This window comes from Sarcophilus harrisii, chromosome 1, assembly GCF_902635505.1.
Source record: "Sarcophilus harrisii chromosome 1, mSarHar1.11, whole genome shotgun sequence".
NCBI classification, from domain to species: domain Eukaryota; kingdom Metazoa; phylum Chordata; class Mammalia; order Dasyuromorphia; family Dasyuridae; genus Sarcophilus; species Sarcophilus harrisii.
In genome coordinates, this window is record NC_045426.1 from 606,032,865 (window position 1) to 606,053,416 (window position 20,552).

At 36.5% G+C, this 20,552-nt stretch overlaps 1 pseudogene; it reads left to right on the plus strand.

Annotated features, from left to right (window-relative positions):
• The first annotated feature begins 596 nt into the window (after positions 1-596).
• Positions 597-3,046, plus strand: LOC100932239 (annotated as a pseudogene).
• The last annotated feature ends 17,506 nt before the right edge of the window (positions 3,047-20,552 follow it).

Here is a 20,552-nt window from a genome sequence, read left to right on the forward strand (position 1 = left end):
AAAGGGTATGCACAGTTTGATAACTTTTTGAGCATAGTTCCAAACTACTCTCCAAAATGGTTGGAATCATTCACAACTCCACCAACAATGCATCAATGTCCCAGTTTTCCCGCATCCCCTCCAATAATAATCCATTCTTAACTGCACATCCTGAATGATTCTTGTCCAGGTCCTCACACAAATTTACCAAAGTATGCTGTGGATGCCTTCATTGTTTTCTCTTAATACTGAAAAATACAAATGGAGCACTATGGTTTCCCATTTCTTGCTTTTGTCTTGTGACCTGGTTTATCTTCTCTTTCTACTTTATAATTCCTTGTCCACACTTTTTGCTTTGTTAATATAGCCTGCTAACAATGACTATGCATATGCCTTCTGTGTGCTGCAAATAAGCACAGAAATACCCACAAAATTCTGTAAAATGAAGCATGGAGAACCAGATTGGCAAGCACAATAATTACAGCAAGACTTTGTGTATGTCAACAAATAAATCAATTTGACATGACATCAATGTGGATATTCTCTTCAATGGTGCAATTTGTGACATCTTCTCAACCTATGCAACTCTTATTCAGGTCTTCCTTTTAATTATTCACATGGGGCTCCAACCTTCATGTTACCTCAGGTACTTTTTCTAGATCTCCTATATAAATTCATCACAGTACAACCTTAAGGTGTCCATTAAGCTCAGCTCAACTCTAAGAATATTTTCTCCAACACTTACTATGCATCAAACACATGCTAGTCATAGTAGATGCAAAAACATAAAATGATCGTTCTTGATCTCAAAGAGTTTACATTCTCCTAGAGAAGATAATATGTAAACTAAATCATTCTTCTAGGGAAGTAAGCATATATACATATGCTCATCATATGTATACATTCTATATGAAGTAAATACAAAATATTTTGGGCAAGGGGAGAGCATGATACATTGTCATCAAGAAATCCTTATAGAGGAGAGGGCACTTAAACTGATCCTAGATTTTAAGAAGAGATGACAAGAAAGAATATGGGGGAGGGGGGATGGAAACCAACTTGTGTTAAAGTGTGCTGGAATAAGATAGAATAGTATAAATGGGAAATAGTAAGTCAGTTTGACTGGAAGAGAGAGAGTGAGCATGTGAAAGGAAATAATGTGAAATGAGATCAGAAAGGTAAATAGGTAAATTGGATATTTTGGATAGCTTTAAATGCTAAACAAAGGAGTTTGCCTAGAGACAATAGGTAATAACTAAAGAATTTTAAGTAAAGCACCTAGTGGTACAATGTGTAAACCATTAAGTCTTGAGTTCAAATGTGGCCTCAGTCATTTATTAGCTACATGACTGAGCAAATCACTTAATACCTGCTTTCCTTTCTCAGTTGCAAAATCAGGATAATTATAACTCCTTCCTCTCAGGATTGTTGTAAGGATCAAATGAAATACTTGCAAAGTGCTTAGCACCGTTATCTGGTACATAGTATCTATTTAAATGCTTGTTTCCTTCCTTTGGCATTATGTTATCTTTATAAGCTTTTATCCCATTCTTCCGGTGGACCTGGTTTGAGCAAGGAGATCATGTGCCCCTGGTTTAGTGGGATTTTCTTGTAAGGACTACATTTTTACACCTGCTCAGAGCAGTACCTAGCTCAGGCTGTCTGAACTCCAGCCACATCCAATACCAATGCCAATGCCACAGCCCAGTCACAGTCACAGCCACTCTATTATCTCCTCACTGCCAGCATAACTCTTTCAGCAAACTGACCAAGGTGGACCTGAAGCAGAAAAGGGTCATCATGAGGCTCAAAGATTCTTAAGGGCAGATTTTAATGTTCCCATGAAGAACAAGGAGATAATCAACAACCAAAGAGTCAAGGATGCTCTTCCTAGCATCAATTACTACTTGGATAATGGAGCCAAGTCTATTGTTATGATGGACCACTTAGGCCAACCTGATGGCATCCCCATACCTGATAAATACTCCTTAGAATCCATGGCTATAGAACTCAAATTCTTGCTGAGCAAAGATGTTTTGTTCTTGAAGGAGTGTGAGGGTCCAGAAGTGGAGAAAGCCTGTGCTACCTCACCTAATGGTTCTATCATTTTGCAGGAGAATCTTTGCTTCCATGGTGAAGAAGAGGGAAAAGACAAAGATGCTTCTGGAAACAACATCAAAGCTGATCCAGATAAAACAGAAGCCTTCTAAGCATCCCTCTCTGAGCTAGGGGATGTCTTTTTGATGTTGTCAATGATGCTTTTGGTACTGCTCACTGTGCCCACAGTTCTATGGTGAGAATGAATCTGCCCCAGAAGGCATGTGGTTGGTTTCCTTATAAAAAGGAAATTGACTTATTTGCCAAGTCCTTGGAGAGCCCAGAGATGATCTTCCTGGCCATCTGGGGCAAAGCTAAAGTTGCTGATGAAATCCAGTTGATCAACAATATGCTAGACAAAGTCAACGACATGATCATTGGTGGTAGGATGGATTTCACCTTCCTCAAGGTGCTTCAACAACAAGAAGATTGGAACTTCTCTTTTTGATGAAGAGGGGGCTAAGATTATCAAAGACCTAAATGGCCAAGCTGAGAAGAATGGTATCAATATCACTTTGACTGCTGATTTAATCACAATGGTTAAGTTTGATGAGAATGCCAAGACTGGCCAAGCCACATTGGCCTCCGGCATCCCTGCTAGATAAATGGGTTTGGACTGTAGCCCCAACCCGGACCAAATAGATTGTGTGGAATGGACTTATTGGAGTATTTGAGTGGGAGGCCTTTGATCGGGGAACCAAAGAGCTAATGAACAATGTGGTAGAGGACACCAAGAGGACAAAGTCAGCCATGTGAGCACTGGGATAGTGCCAGTCTAGAACTGCTGGAGGGCAAAGTCCTCCCTGAGGTGGCTGCCCTGAGCAATGTCTATTGGGTGCTATTTTCTGTCCTCTTGGTTCCTGTGTATCACCCTTCAGATATGATACTGTGGTATGTCCTGTCCCTTTCTTTGTCACTAGGCAAGTTTCTCCCTCAAGACTCAATCAGTGGCCACAAGATGAGTCAATGAGTGCCCCAGAAGCAACTCAATACAATTTTGAGTGTCCTGAATGTGCCTTATTGAATTTATTTAGTATGTCTAAACCATTGTTGTGATTTGTGGAATATACATATACATATATATATATATATATATATATATATATGTATGTATGTATATTGCCTTTAGAAAGAAAAAAATCTAAAGCCACTGTTAGTATACTCTCAAAATAGTTTGGTCTGTTCAGCTTTGTCAGCATCTGTTTTTGTCATTAACCATACACAATATGAAAACTTGAAGAAACTCCAGTTTGGGGGGGGGGGGGAGTTGAATTGTTAAATAAACATTTCCTAAAAGTGCCAGTTTTATATATAGATACCTACATATAAAAGACATTAATTAAGCAAGTGTAGAAGTGTCTTTTTAATTACTCTTTATTGATGAGGAGCATATTGATAGAGGCTTAATAGCAATAATACTAGAATGATTATTATCACTAAAACTCTTAGAAGTAGTGATAGTCAAAGCAGCAGTAACATTAATAGCAGTAGTAGTAGTAGTAGTAATTAGCAGCAGCAGTAGTAGCAACAGCAGCAGCAGCAGCAACAACAGCAGTCACTCTCTGGGGCCACAAACTATGAATACAAACAGGAAAGGTGTAAAACTAGTGATGTGTGATATATATATATATTTATTTAATCTAAGTACATGTTGTAGCCCCCGAGTAAAATCAAATTCCCTTAGAGCAGGAGCAGTTCCATTTTTGTCTTTTTGCCTCTAGTGTCTGTCATAGTATCTGAGTAAGCACTTAGTATATGGTTTTTGGACTGAATCAAATTGAATTGCAAAAAGGTCAAAGTTGGCACAGGGAGTGAATTATTGGTGTTGCTATATACATTTTCACTAGGATCTTGGAGGCCAAGGCTTAGGGCAAGAATTTAAGTAATATCTTGAAGGAACTGAAATATGAGTGATTCCATAAACTTGGAGGTTCCTGCTGAGAAGCACAACTATTAACCTCGATCCAAAGTAAAGTTTTAAAAAAATTCCTCTTATCAAAGTCAAAACAGCTCATCTATTTCCATTATAAGAAAGGAGTTTGTTATCATCTTTTTCCTACTTTTAACACCCTTGGAATCCCCTCTATAATAAACTGTAGCCTCCAGCCAACAGAGTGCTATGTTTTTTCCTCTTTTAGGTCCTGTACAATATGTACCAGTTTCCAAAATGAGACATCCTACGTAAACTCTCAGCTGTAACTAAGGACTCGGTAAACAAAACATTCAGGGTTGTTTAACCCAGTAATAGTGCCAGAGAAGAGAGAAATCACTATCTGGTTTGGAGGTCGATCTTTTATCAAGCTCACAGAATGCGAGAGTCAATGAAAAGTTTCTATGCCTTTGGCTCTTACAAAGATCAAAAATCTTCCAGAGGGACAAATACTTTTCTTTATGTTACCAGAGTTTAGTAGAGGGTCTAGTACACAGGAAGTGCTTAATTAATGTTTGTTGGCTGACAAATATTGATTTCCAAATTGTCAAGATATGTTTTTTGCTCACAAATGTTAGAAAAATAGATTGGGATAAAATAAACTATGCCCACACTGTGCCTTCTACTCTAAATCAAAGTAGAAAATTAGAAGAGTTATTGTAACATTTATAAAGAACTTAGTACAGTACCTGGAACATAGTAGGTGCCTAATAATTTTTTTTCCTTCTCCTTTGTCAACATTATTCTTAATTCATGATTCCTTGAATATAATTGAGATTAGGTCTGATGAGGGCAAAATGCAGTGGGACTGCATCCTCTTTATTTTTCTAATTTATACTTCTCTTGATGCAGATCCAGATCACACTTCTTTTTTGGCTGCCACATCACATTGCTGATTCATGGAGTTTGCAGTATACTGAAACACCCAGACCTTTTTCAGAATGTCTAGCTAACCATATATCCTCATAGTGTAGTTGTTCAGTTGATTTTTTTTGTACCCATATAAGATATTAAATTTATTTCTATGGAATTTTATCTAATTAGATTCATTCCAATACTCCAGTCTCTCAAAGTCTTTGGGGAATCCTGACTCAGTTATCCAGTGTCCCTCTTTGTTTTGTGTCATCTCCAAAGCTGATGAGATTATAATTTATGCCTTACAATGTTACAACAGAACAGGTACCTGGGGTTCTCCACTGGAGACCTCCTGCCATATTGATAATGAAGCAGTCACAGCTATGTTTTAAACCTGGCCATCCAACCCATTCTGTCTGCTTCTAAAAGTTGCACTGTGAGACCCACAGATTCTTATAGAATAGTAATTGATACTTATGTAGCTCTTTAAAGATTGCAAAAATATATGCCTCATTTGAACCTTCCAGTTCCCCTATGAGGAAAGTATTAGAAACTTTATACCATATATGGGAACTTAGTCTACCTTTCTATTTTATAGCATTGGAGAGTATCTGACTCAGAGAGGCTACATACCTTTTCCATTGTCATATAGCTAATTCTGAAAGCCAGACATGGAATTTGAACTTCATTCTTCCAGACCCCAAGACCATCACTTTGTTTAATATACCGTACAGATATGAACAACATGATTAATTATTATTGCTTTATGCAAACATAAAAACTATTTTATATACTACAGGAGATAGTGAAAAGATAACTGAATAACTAGTAAAACAAACTTTTGGATTTTTTAGAGTCAGGCATCAGAAGCTTACTATCTTTACTATAATGACACTTGATACATCCATTTACCATAAATAAAGATTTTTAAATATCCTAGAGATTTTATCCAGTATGCAGTCCTGGAACCAGAAAATTATTACAAACCAAACTGTTACCCACAATCTCCTGAATATAACATGATCCATGCAAATTTTAAAATGTCAATGAATGTCATTATCCTAAATACTTAACATCCAAATTGTCTGAAATAAAAAGCTTTCAAAATATAGAAATCTAGTAGAGGAGATCAGTCACATTCAAATAAGATAAGTTGTATATTGTCTCCATTGGCCTATCTACTACTGCTGTTATACAAAAGGTGCTTCCAGGGGCTGTTAGGTGGCACAGTGGATAGAGTACCAGCCCTGAAGTCAGGAGGACCTGAGTTCTAATCTGGTCTCAGACACTTAACACTTCCTAACTGTGTGACCTGGGCAAGTCATTTAACCCCAATTGTCTCAGGGAAAAAAAAGGATACTTTCAGTGAACTTACTGAGGTTGAACTTATAGCCTAATAAAATCAAATACAAAAAAACATTTAGTTAATCAACTATGCAGTAGTCTATGCATGATTTCTTTTTTAAAATTTTTTATTGTTTATTTTTCTGGTTACACATGTACATTAATTTTTTAAAAAATACATATTTCTTTATGATCTCTTTCTTTATGAATTTCTTTATGAATCATGTTGGGAGAGAAAAATCAGACCAAAACAACAAAAGAAAAAAAAAACAGAAGAAAAAGGAAAAAAGTGACTATAACATATTTTGATTTATATTCATTCTCCATCGTTCTCTCTCTGAATGCAGATGCATTTTCTACCCAAAGTTTATTGGGGCAAAGTTTATTGCCATGGATCACTGAAACATTGAAAAGAAGTCTTTCATAGTTGATCATCACACAGTCTTACTGTTACTGTATACAACATATTCCCGGATCTACTTGCTTTGCTCAGTATTAGTTTGTATAAATGTTTCCAGGTCTTTCCTAAATCATCTTGTTTATCATTTTTTATAGAATAATAATATTCCATTACTTTCATATAATATAATTTATTCAGCCAATCCCCCACTGATGGTCATCAGTTATTCATTTTGCAATTCTTTGCCACTATACAAAGAGCCACTACAAACATTTTTGCACATGTGGGTCCGTTTCCCTCCTTTACGATTTCCTTGGGACACAGGCCCAGTAGTAGCATTGCTGGATCACAGTTTTATCGCCCTTTGGGCATAGTTCCAACTTGCTCTCCATTCTGGAGAGCTCTCCTGTGTTCCAGCAAGTTGGGCAAGTTCCAACTTGCTCTCCAGAATGGCTGGATCATTTTATAACTCTGTGAGCCAGACAGTATATGAATTATTATCTCCAGATAACAAATCCAGAAACTGTAGGTGGAAGAGGAGATTGCATAGATTGCATAGGGCAAAATATCAGATTCTGACTACAAACTCAGTTGTCCTTGCTTTAAGACAGATGTTCTTTGTGTACCTCACAATGTACCAATTAAGTCTTAGTGTCTTAAAGCTTTAAAGTTAAGAGACACTTCAGAGACCATCAAACTCTTATTCTTTTGTTTTGCAGATAAGGAAGTGTTTAGCCACACTAACAGAACCCACAAATATTTAGTAATAACAAATTTCCAGCAGAAAATATTTTGGAAGAACTCAAAAAAGGTCTATTTCAATCAGGTGAGGCAAGGTGGGAGAGAGAGGTGACCAAGAGCACAAGGCAGGGACTGTATAGCAGGGAATCTATTAGAGGCTCTTAGCCAAAATACAGCAGCATTGACTACTCTGTCCTGGTTCAGAAGCCAGTTTATCAGCAGATTAGCAGTGAGACATCCAACACAAATACAAAAGGCAAATAGTGAGCCTCTGAACCCCAGAATAATGTGGGACTTGGCCACACCCACCCAATACCAGACAGAAGTCAGCAGCAAGGGCCCAGGGCAGTGTAAACCTGCTGTCACTTATAGAGTAAGCTTGGAACAATCTCCTCTTTGCCCTAAAAGCAGACCTCAACTTTTAAAAAATATGAGCAAAAAAGCAAAAAGAATTCTAACCATACATAGCTTTTATGGAGACAAAGAGCAGACCTTAAACCCTGAGGACACTAAATGCAAATCATCTCCAGATGAAGCCTCAAAGTGTGATTTGAGTTGGTTCCCATCTCACAAGGCTCTCTAAGAAGAATTCAAAAAGGATCTTAAAAGAGAGTTAAAAGAAAAATGGGGAAAGGAAATGAAAACTTTGCAGGAGAGTTTGGAAAAGGAAAAAGGAATTATCTGAACTCTTTAAAAAATAGGTTTAATGAAAGGGAAAAAAACACATAACTCCTTACAAAATGGATTTGAAAAAGAAACAAACTCATTGAAAAACAAAATTTTCGAAATGGAAAAAAAAATCCAATGAACAAAATAATTCATTTAAAAGTTCAATTGGCCAAATGCAAAAGGAGATTAAAAAATTAACTGAAGAAAATAAGTCACTAAAAATTAGAATTGAACAAATGGAAATGAATGCTTGATGAGATGTGAAGAATCAATCAAACAAAACCAAAAAATGAAAAAAATAGAAGAAAATGTAAAATACAGCTGGAAAAACAACTGACGTGGAAAATGGGTCCAGAAGAGATAATCTAAGAATTACTGAAACACAATGGAAAAAAACAGCCTAGATATCATCTTTCAGGAAATCATCAAGGAAAACTGCCCTGATGTACTAGAAAATTAAATTTGCCAATGAAAGAATTTATCTATCACCTCCTGAAAGAGACCTCAAAATGAAAACTCTAAGGAATATCATAGCTAAATTTCAGAATTATCACATTAAGAAGAAAATCTTGGAAGCAGCCAGAAAGAAACAATTCAAATATAGAGGAGCCTCAATCATAATTACCCAAGACCTAGAAGCTTCCACTTTATTTTTTTTTATTCTGTCTATATTTTATTTTTTAAATATTTTTGTGATTTGGTATTTTGGTTTTTTCTTTTTTTTATTATAGCTTTTTATTTACAAGATATATGCATGGGTAATTTTTCAGCATTGACAGTTGCAAAACCTTTTGTTCCAATTTTTTCCCTCCTTCCTCCGAGCCCCTCCCCCAGATAGCAGGTAGACCAATACATGTTAAATATATTAAAGTATATGTTAAATACAATATATGTATATATGTCCATACAATTATTTTGCTGAACAAGAAGAATCGGACTTTGAAATAGTATACAATTAACCTGTGAAGGAAATAAAAAATGCAGATGGACAAAAATAGAGGGATTGGGAATTCTGTGTAGTGGTTCATATTCATTTCCCTGAGTTCTTTTGTTGGATGTAGCTAATTGAATTCATTACTCTTCTATTGGAACCGATTTGTTTCATCTCATTGTTGAAGAGGGTCATATCCATCAAAATTGATCATCATATAGTATTGTTGTTGAAGTATATAATGATCTCCTGGTCCTGCTCTTTTCACTCAGCATCAGTTCATGTAAGTCTCTCCAGGCCTTTCTGAAATCATTCTGCTGGTCATTTCTTACAGAACAATAATATTCCATAACATTCATATACCACAATTTATTCAGCCATTCTCCACCTCGAGCATCCACTCAGTTTCCAGTTTCTGGCCACTACAAAGAAGGCTGCCACAAACATTCTTGCACATACAGGTCCCTTTCCCTTCTTTAAGATCTCTTTGTGATATAAGCCCAATAGTAACACTACAGTTTCCACTTTAAAGGACCAAAGTTCCTGGAATCTGATATTCCAAAAGGCAAAGGAACTTGGATTTTAGCCAAAACTCAACTATCCAGCAAAATTAAATATTATCTTTTAGGGAAAAAGATGGACATTCAGTGAAACAGGTGAATTTCATTTATTTCTGAAGAAAAGACCAAAGCTGAACATAAAATTTGATCTTCTAATACTAGAACTTAAGAGAAGCATAAAAAGGTAAAAGGGAAAGAAAAGCTATTCAATTGATAAATTTAAAATGAAAAGGAGTATGCTGGAGCTAATGTGTAGTGACTGATTAAAGTTAATTATTAAATTTTCAATGTGAGCATTTAAACCTTGAAAATCAACAATTCTACTAATCAGGGTTTGATTTTTGTTTTTGTTGTTGTTGATTTTCTAGACTTAAGAAAGTGATGAAGCAAGTGTCAATATAGATTAAACTTTAAAATGTGTCTGTACGTACTTTTTTCCTCCTAAAGTTAATTGTTAAACATTTAGCACTACATCTCAGACTAAAGGTATGTTAAAAATAATCTAGTCCAATACCTTCATTTTACACATGGTAAAACTAAAGTCTAGGAAGGTGATGTGATTTACCAGAGGTCACACAGGTTAACTGTAGGAGAAATGGGATTTGATTTCAAATCCTGACTCTATATCCAGTGGTCTTTCCACTATGTCCCACAAATTCCTTTCGACAAACATTTGTTAAGCACCTATTTTGTGACAGCACTATTCTAGACTCTGGGGACAAATTAAATAATTCCCTCCACTGGGCTTACAAACTACTGAGGAGATGCAATATGTGCATGTATGTATGTATTTTGTCTACACTAGTCCTCTGCTTTTATTCAGACAGTAAACTTTTATTCAGTATGTGCTATATGCCAAACACTATGCTAAGAGCTGCATGTACAAAAGAGGCAAACGACCTGCCCTTGGAGCCATATACAAGATAAATAGGACATAAATAATGAAGAGAAAGAACAGGAATTTTAAAAGGCTAAAGAAGGCTTTTTTGCACAAAATGGGAAAAGATTTCAGCTAACCACTTATTCAACATCTTCATCCTTTTCATTATGCTACATATCCACACACACCACGGAAGATGTCTTTTGGCCACTTTTTTGTATCCATGTCATTGGCAGAAATAGGTTAGAGCCTACTTAATGCAGCTCTCTATATCCTTTTAGGCAGAGGTATGTTATAAAATATTTAACAACCATGTCAACAAGAGGAGAAAAAAAAATACATTTTTAAATTTTGACTTAGTTATGAATATTTTCTTACATCAAGATGATTTACAAAACAATAAATTACTTCATGCTTTGTGGTTTTCTCATTTCCAAGATGTAAATGTTCACACTGAACATTTAACAATCAGCTCTTGCAAGTTTGTTCAAGTTCGTTTAGCATACCTCTGCCTTGGGTCATCTGCAAATGTGATTTTTCTGATATCCCTCAATCAACGATTTTTAAGTACTTACTGCAAAACAAGCACCAAGCTAGGCACTGAGTTTACATATAGAAACACTGCCTTGGAAGAAACAACATGATGTATAAAATATGTTACAGAATTGGGGATTTAGAACTATAGGGGATTTCAGTAGCAAGTTAGTACAATCCCCTAAGGTCCATGAGTTGATCAGTACCTTTGAACCCCAGGTCCCTTTCTGATTTTTGAGAAAATCATTTTGGTGGCATTAGGGAGGACAGATTGGAATAGGAAGAAATAAGGCAGAAAGACCAAATACAAGAGAATAATGCAATAGCAACAGGACACAATGGAAGAAGAGTAGGAGTTATAGGGACAGAGAAAAGGGGATCTTAGAAAATGATAAACTGAAGGTAATAATTACAAGATTTTGCAACTGATTGGATATGGAGGTGTATGAGAATAAGGAGTTGAGGACATTATGGAGTTACATGATTCATAAGCATATATAGCATAGGAAATGGTTGGTGTTAAAAAGATGAACTTTTTCTAAAGGGACCAATTTTAGGCCCTTAAAATTCTTGAATAATTGCCCAGATATAATCTCCTTCCAGTTCAGGGTCCAGCTTCTTGTCTATCTGAGATTGACACTATCACCTGGGCTGCCCACCTGTGTGCTCAGTTGTGATTATAACTCCTGTTGTATCCACATCTGCTGCCTCATGGCTTTGAGACAAGTACAAATGGTAAAATGATATAGTGATATCTTTTGTTTTGTGTGTCAATTGGATTTAAATGAGGTAGAGTGGCACAAGTCATCAGCCTTATTCTGTAGTTCAGAGTTATCACTGTCCAGTGGTAGGACAGAGTCAAGAAAACTGGTAACGGCTCAAGATGCAGTGGATGACTTTGGTGTCTTTGATATCTAACCATGCTATAAGCGTTCCACAGTTCCTGCTTCAGCTGCCTTTATGGACATTGGAACAAATTGTTTTCATTGACCTCTTCCACTAGGAAAAGGCTTCGCATGCTTGGAATAGATAGCTCTCTAAATCACCAGATAAGTTAAAAACCTTTAGTTACCCTCAACCTGGTTTAGCCTGTTTGGTGAACCGGCTGACTGAGATGTGGCCACTCTGAATTATAATTTCTTGGAGCTACAGGTGAGAATTAGGGGGAGGAGGTGAATACCAAAGGTGGAAAGCAGCTCTGAAAAGGGCCTGACAGACTCACCCCAGAGATATTAATCTTCCCTGAACATATCTTATACCCCAAGTGAATGACTAAGTATGCAAACAGCACAATGTTACTTCTAAACACAAGTTTGGAAAATTAAAATTCTTACTTGGACTTCAGTCTCAGTTTTCTTTTCTATAAAATGAGATTGAACTCTGTGACTCCAAGGTCCCTTCCAGCATTAAAAGTATGATCTCCAATTCTCTGAGAATTTTCCCCTTTATAGAGGATCCTTTTTTCTACTTGGACTCTTTGCAGAATATCCTGCATAGTAGTAATAAATCTTTTATGTGTGTATTAAGTCTAAGGACACCAGCCAGAGATAGCATGAAGACCCAGACCTTGAGACTCCTAGTCAAGTGATTTTTCTCTTAGACCATCCATCCTGAAAAATCCTCTCCCTCCTTTGAATGCTTTACAATTCATATGAAATACACTCATATAAATGCAAATTAAGACAACTCTGAGATACCACTACACACCTGTCAGACTAGCTAGAATGACAGGGAAAGATAATGCGGAATGTTGGAGGAGATGTAGGAAAACAGGGACACTAATACATTGTTGGTGGAATTGTGAATACATCCAACCATTCTGGAGAGCAATTTGGAACTATGTTCAAAAAGTTATCCAACTGTGCATACCCTTTGATCCAGGAGTGCTACTCCTGGGCTTATATCCCAAAGAGATCTTAAAGAAGGGAAAGGGACTTGTATGTGCAAGAATGTTTGTGGCAGCCCTGTTTATAGTGGCCAGAAATTGGAAACTGAGTGGGTGCCCATCAATTGGAGAATGGCTGAATAAATTGCAGCATATGAATATTATGGAATATTATTGTTTGGTAAAAAATGACCAGCAAGATGATTTCAGAAAGGCCTGGAGAGATACATGAACTGATGCTGAGTGAAATGAGCAGGACCAGGAGATCATTATATCCTTCAACAACAATACCATATACTATAGTATATACCATATTCTGATGGACCTGGTCATCCTCAGCAATGAGATGAACCATATCAGTTCCAATGGAGCAGTAATGAACTAAACCAGCTACGCCCAGCGAAAGTACTCTGGGAGATGACTAAGAACCATTACATTGAATTCCCAATCCCTATATTTTTGCCCACCTGCATTTTTTATTTCCTTCACAGGCTAATTGTACAATGTTTCAGAGTCCGATTCTTTTTGTACAGCAAAATAATGGTTTGGTCATGTATACTTATTATGTATGTAATTTATATTTTAATATATTTAACATCTACTGGTCATCCAGCCATCTGGGGGAGAGGGTGGGAGGAAGGAGGGGAAAAATTGGAACAAGAGGTTTGGCAATTGTCAATGCTGTAAAGTTACCCATACATATAACCTGTAAATAAAAGGCTATTAAAATAAAAATTAAAAAAAAATAAAATATTAAAAAAATCAAATATGCTCATAGTCTCAAGATTTCTTCTCTTTGGCCTTGGATATTACATAAATCTTATGTTCTTTGAATTTTCATAGATTGTGATTTTTTTCTTTCCAGTGTGGTAGAACCTGTTTTGCTGTGAAGCCACAGTCACCTCCTCACCAATGTAAGGGGGATCAGAGTAAGACATTTTTTTTAGAGAATGCAAGATGCCATTATTCTTTTTTGTTAGCAATAAAAAAGCATTTGACTCAAAAGAATACTGCTATGATAAAGCTACTCCAACAGGGTCTCCCACATTCACATGTCAAAATCATGCAAGATTTATTGAGAAATATGAGATGAGAGGTCATTTTTTTGGTCTTCAAATTGTTAATATCTGAGATGGTTCACCAAGGCTGAAAAATTCCAGGGTAAATTTCAATCAAAGAGTGATTTACTATAGCTGTTGATTTCCAGATACTTCTGTTGTATATTGTATTGTACTGATGGTATCATGCTCTCAAACACTTCAGAGCTTCCTAAATAAATTCTAAAATTTGAAAGATTTTAGTCTAACTATTCATATAGTAAAAACCAAGGATGAAGGGACCTATTATCCAGATGGTTATATAATTGGATAGAAAGCCCATGTAAAATACATGTAAAAATTTCATTGTTTTATTCACTATATTCTTTATATGTTACAGTCTTTATATTTTTTGATGTTTGTTAAATCCATAATTAAAAATAATTTTAATTTTTTCTTTTATAATAATAGCTTTCCCCCCCCCAAATGCAGGCAAAGACAGTTTTCAACACTCCCCTTTGCAAAACCTTATGTTCCAAATTTTTCTCCCTAACTTCCCCTCTTCTCCCTCCCCTAGACAGTAAACAATCCACTATACGTTAAGCATATGCAATTCTTCTGAACATATTTTCATATTTGTGATGCTGGAAGGAAAAAATAGATCAAAAGAGAAAAAAATGAGAAAGAGAAAAACAAGCAAGCAAAAACATCACCATCAAAAAAAAAAGGTGAAAATACTATGCTTTGATCCATATTCAGTCTCCAGGTCTCTTCCTGGATGTGGATGGCTCTTCTTATTACAAGTCTTTTGGAATTGAATTGAATCACTTCATTGCTGAAAAGAGCCAAGTCCATCACAGTTGATCATCACCCATCTTGTTGTTGCTATGTACAATGTTCTCTTTGTTCTATTCATTTCACTTAGCAAAAGCTTTTCCAAACTTTTCTGAAACCAGCCTACTCATCATTTTCCAACTGATAGGCATCCACTCAATTTCCAGTTTCTTGTCACTACAAAAATGGCCACTACAAACATTTTTGCACATGTGAGTCCTTTCACCTATTTTGTGATCTCTTTGGGAAACAATCCCATTAAAACTAATTTTTAAAGGAAAATCCACAGAGCAAATACATCAGTAATTTTTAAAGAATATCAACAGAACAGATACATTAGCACAACTTGGACAGGCTCTGGAACTGGACACTACTAATTGAACAGGATTCCTTGGGGTATCCTGCACTATGCTTTTAACGGTCCCCATCTTCCTGAAATGATGTTATCTTCTTAGTATCAACAGTTTTCTAGCAATATTGCTTGGTTGGGAGTCACAAAATGCATAGTATCTCAAAGTGAAGAAACTGATGATCATTCAGAGGGCAATGGAGATACACATATTGGCTATGAATCAGTTGCAACATAGGAGAGAAAGTAGCATGAAGAATGCCCTAAAATGGATGCATAACAGAAAAATGTAGAAGGCTGACTATGTGCTGAGAGCAAAAAATAATCTATGAGATCAACTGATATATACCTAATGGAAAGAGTGCTAAAGGAAGGCTCCTGAATATTAAGTGGATCCTTGTGAATTTAGAGGAGAATATGGACAAGATCTGCACATGCATGAATGGCTTGTGATCCATATTCTTGGATGGAGGATCCATGTCAATGAGATCATCAAAATTTCAAGGTTTTTTTTTTTTTTTTTTTATCGTTCCAAAGCTCCAAATTGATCTTTGACTCCCATTGCCAATATCATCAATAGCACCTAGAATAGGGGTGCTCAATTGTTTGTGAATGGTATTATTTTATTCATCATTTGATTCTTTATAGCATGAAAGATTTTGGAAAACTTACATGCAACATGTAAAACTAAGCTTTAAACCAGACTCTCAGAACTCAAAGGGTCCCAAAGGACACGTTATATACCTACATAGAGATACTCTCTACAATTCCCTTGACAAGTGGTCGTTTAGCTACTGCTTGAAGATTTATAATGACGAACTCACACTAGAGACAACAAGATGATGCAATGAATAAAGCACTGGACCTGAAGTTAAGAAGACCTGAGATCAAATGTGACCTAAGACATTTATTAATTGTGTAATCCTGGACAAACCACTTAATTATCGTCTGCTTCAGTTTCCTCATAACATGGAGATTGAACAAGCATCCATCTGCCTTTCACGGCTGTTGTGAAGATAAAATGAGATCATATTTGTAAAGTGCTTTGTGAACCATAATACTTGTAACCAAAGTACTTTGATTACAAGTATATTCTTTAGTACTGTAAATTCTTGGGAATTTTTGATTTGTTCTTAGCTGAATTTTCCTGTTTTGTTCTCCGTGGCCTAACAGAATAAGTCTAGTACCTCCCTGTGAATAAAGAAACTGGAAAGCACAGAATTTTGAGTTGGCTCAACCCTAACTCTTCAGTCTATAGTTGGCTCCTAGCACTGGGAACATTGGGACAAGAACTTGAGCATATGTAAAATAAATGCATCTTCATAGAGTTTGAAGCTGGCTTTATTACATGGTTAGGGTTTTTTGGAAGATTTCCTTCATGCCTAGATTCACTGATCTTCTATTTGGAATTAGAAAGAACCTTAAGGGATAATTGATTCCATCCAGTCTCCTGCCTTTGATAGGTAGTTGAACTTCATGTAGGTCCATAAAGTTTGAAAAACAATAAATCTGAAAAGAATTCTGTAAGTAGGTACTGTTGGTATTGTGATCCATTTTACAGATGAGGAAAGTTCAGTTCAAAAAAGTAAGCAACTGTTCCATGATTAAATATCAAAAGCAGAATTATGATCTTACTGACCCCAGATCTAGCATTTTATCCTGAAGTATTATTGTCATTTAACCAGTGAGATAACTGAGCTCCACCAAGATTAAACCCAATAGATCAGACACATACAGCTAACAAGGGACAGAGAAGGAATCAGAAGCCACATCTCTTTTCTCCTAACAGTGCTTTTTCCATTACATCAAACTTCCAACTAATAGGGGGCAAAACTAGGGAATTCAACCTTAAAGCTTTAGAATTGTACTCAATGAAAGCAGGCCAAGGCTTGTATTTACGTCTCCAAATCCTGGGGCCTGGAGTCAAGGTAAAAGTAGCTATTTCTTACTTCTTATCAGCTTTCCATCAAATACAAAAACAGGAATCAATTTATTACTTTCAGGCACCTACTGGGTCAGATTGGCCAGAGAATAATGTTTTAAGCTCTTTCTTTGTAAATATTATTAAAAGCCTTGTGTGTTTCCTTCCTTTCTCCATGTGTCTTTCTTCCAAGCAGAACATTGGATTTACTGCTGGGTTATTTTCCCCCTCCTGGTTGGTAATTAAGAATTTATGGTAAAACTATGGAAAATTACCCCCCATTGTAGTTTTCCTTTAGCTATGCCAAAGAAATACAAATCCCCACAAACCCTTGAGCACACACAAAGCAGTTTTATAAAATTGGAGAGGGATTTTGTGAGCTCTTTGGTGAAAAGGAACTGTGTTAACTCTCTCATTGATGACTTTTTGCCTCACTCTTGTAGGAAGTTGCTAAATAACCTTTGACCCTATCTGCCTCCAAAGAGAATGAGTCAGATGGCTCAGATTGTGGATGTTTTGAATACAGACAGAATCAGAAGGATGTATGAATTTCTAACTGATGGTCTTGAGGGAAGGGAAAAAATTAGAAGCAGGGGCTTCCCTTTTCCTATCCCCTTTCTCTTTTCCCCCTCAATCCCCCACCGCCAGCTTTCTCTTCCTAGACTTATCTCTCCTGCATAGACAGTTGGAGTGTGCATTTCTCATACTGTAGAGAAATGTTTCTCTTGAGCTGGCAGCAGCACATTTAGAAATAAGTGAAGTTTGTCTATAGTGTTTTCCCTTTCAGGGCCTCTCTCCCACTTGCGATGCCTAGAATTTTCCCCTTGCCCAAGAGAAGCTCCTGGCTCACAGCTCCCCACATTGGGTGCACAGTGCATTAGTCTCCCAGGTAGTACTTCATGTTCAGAAGGGATTACTCTTTTCCACCCAATCAAAACCAATCTGTTCTCCATTTCATTTTTACAGACCCTGCACTCCAAAAACCCTGATGTTGTGGAGAAAATACTGACTTGGAAGTCCTAAGTACTGAGTTAGAGTATAACAGTATTCATCTGCAACTTATTTATTGGATGATCTAGAACCTATCATGGCTGAGTTTCCTCATTTGCAAAATGAGGAAATTGAATTAGATTCAGAGTCAGAGTCAGAGTCAGAGAATCACAGCATTGGAGAACTGGAAGGGATTTCAGCTGCCATCTTGTCCAACACATACACAAAAGTCAAGTTAATAAGCATTTATTAATCGTCTACTTACAGGGGTCCTCAAACTACGGCCCACGGGCCAGATGCAGCAGCTGAGGACGATTATCCCCCTCATCCAGGGCTATGAAGTTTCTTTATTTAAAGGCCCACAAAACAAAGTTTCTGTTTTTACTATAGTCCGGCCCTCCAACAGTCTGAGGGACAGTGAACTAGCCCCCTATTTAAAAAGTTTGAGGACCCCTGTATATACCAGGCACCATGCTCAGCACTGGGGATCCCCACCATGACACACCTGAAAAATGGTTATCAAGTCTCTGCTTGTGGACCTTGGGGGACATGCTACCTCTTAAAATAGGACTGAAAGTTTAGGAAGGTTTTCCTACCAGAAACCTGCAACAACACATGTCAGCCTTTTACTTATTTGAAAACAAATTGTCATACCCACTAACTCTTGTCCAGGGTAACGTCCAATTCTTTCAACTAATCCTTATTATTTATCACCTTAACGCCCTCACTGTCCTATTTGCCTTCCCTTGAACACTCTCCAACTTATTAATCTTCTGAAATTGTGGTGCCACGAACTGATTATAATATTCCAGATGAGTTCTAATGTGGGCAGAGAACAATGGAACTATCCATCTCTTTATTTCTCTCAGTGAAGCCCAAGATGGCATTACTTACCATCAATTCAAAGTGAGCTTGCAATCCACTAAAATTCTCACTCAGTTCCTTTTTTTTTTTTTTCAAAAGTGCTAACTATGGCTCTTTCATTTTGTACTCCTGAGTCAATATCTTGTACCCAACAGTAAGACATTGTGTCCCTACTGAATTTTATCTAATCATGTTCAACCCAGTGCTCTAGTCCAGGAATTAGCCAACTAAGGCCTGCAGGCCAAATCTGGGCCACTTCCTGCTTTTGTACAGCCTTTGGCCCACAGGTCATAGTTTGCTGACCCTTACTCCAGTCTGTCAAGTTCTTTTTAGATCTCATTTGATTGTGGACTCCTTGAAGACAGGGACTGTCATTTGCTTCTTTTTTATATTCCTAGCATTTAGCACAGTGCCTGGCATATAGTAGGCATTAAATAAATGTTTACTGGCTGATTGATTGGATCCTGACTTTCATTTAATATACTAACTGCCTTTATTAGTTTTGTCATCTGCAAATTTGATGAAATTGCTATTCATGTCTTTATTCACTTCCTGCCCACATTAAATTTCACCACTAACAACTACTCTGAATCCAGACATCTAACTAGATCTGAAACAATCTAATTATAGTATTATCTAGTCCATATCCTTCCATCCCCTCCACACAAATAGAATGAAGTTTTGTATCCAAATTTCACTAAAATCTAGGTAAAATGTACTGATAGTATTACCCTCAGCTACTATTTTAATAATCCTGTCAAAAGGGAAATGAAATTGGTTGCCATTCTTTGTTCTTGTTGAAACCACTCTGATTCTTTGTAATCTCTCTTCCCTGTCTAATTATTCATCAACCATCCCTTTACTGAATTATTCTATAATTTTCCCAAGAATCCAAGTCAAGGTCACAGTCTTTTAGTTAGCAGATTATATTCTCCTCTCTTTTTTTTTTTGAAAATCATAAGATTTTCCTGTCTCCAATTTTGTGGTGATTGTCACTTTCCATAATATTTAAGATATTACAGTCAACTATCTTTATAGTTCCCTCAAGATCTGATGCTCAGTGGTTCCTGGTTCTGGATTTAATGGTTCAAAAAAAAAAAACCAAGCCAATAAATTAATTTATAATCATAGGAATTGGAGCTAAAAGAAACTTTGCAGGTTATCTAGTCTAAGGTTCTTCTTCTGGGATCAATGAACTTTTTTTTACTACATTAATAACTATTTCAATATAATTGGTTCCCTTTGCAATACTATGCATTTCCTTTGTTGTTTAGTCATTTTTTTTTTAGTTATATCCAACTCTTTATCACCTTTTTGGGGTTTTTTTTGGAGGGTGGCAAAGATATTTGGAATGATTTGCCATTTTCTTCTCAGCTCATTTTACAGATAAGGAACTTAGGTAGAGTTGAGTGACTTGCTTAGGGTCACACAGCTAGTAGTAAGTATCTGAGCTGGATTTGAATTCATAAAGATGAGTCTTCCTAACTCTCAGTGTGGCACTGCACCACTATTTCCTTTTTTATCCTATTAATATAGCTGCTGGAGCAGCTGGGTGACGTGATGGATACAGCTTTGGATTTAGAGTCAAGAAGACCTGAACTCAAATCCAACCTCACATTCTTTCTAACTATGTGAACCTAAGCAAGTCACTTAGCTTGTTTGCCTCAGTTTGCTCATCTATATAATAAGGATCATAACAGTATTTGCCTTCTGTGGTGATTTTAAGGATCAAATAAAATAATTATTAAAAAG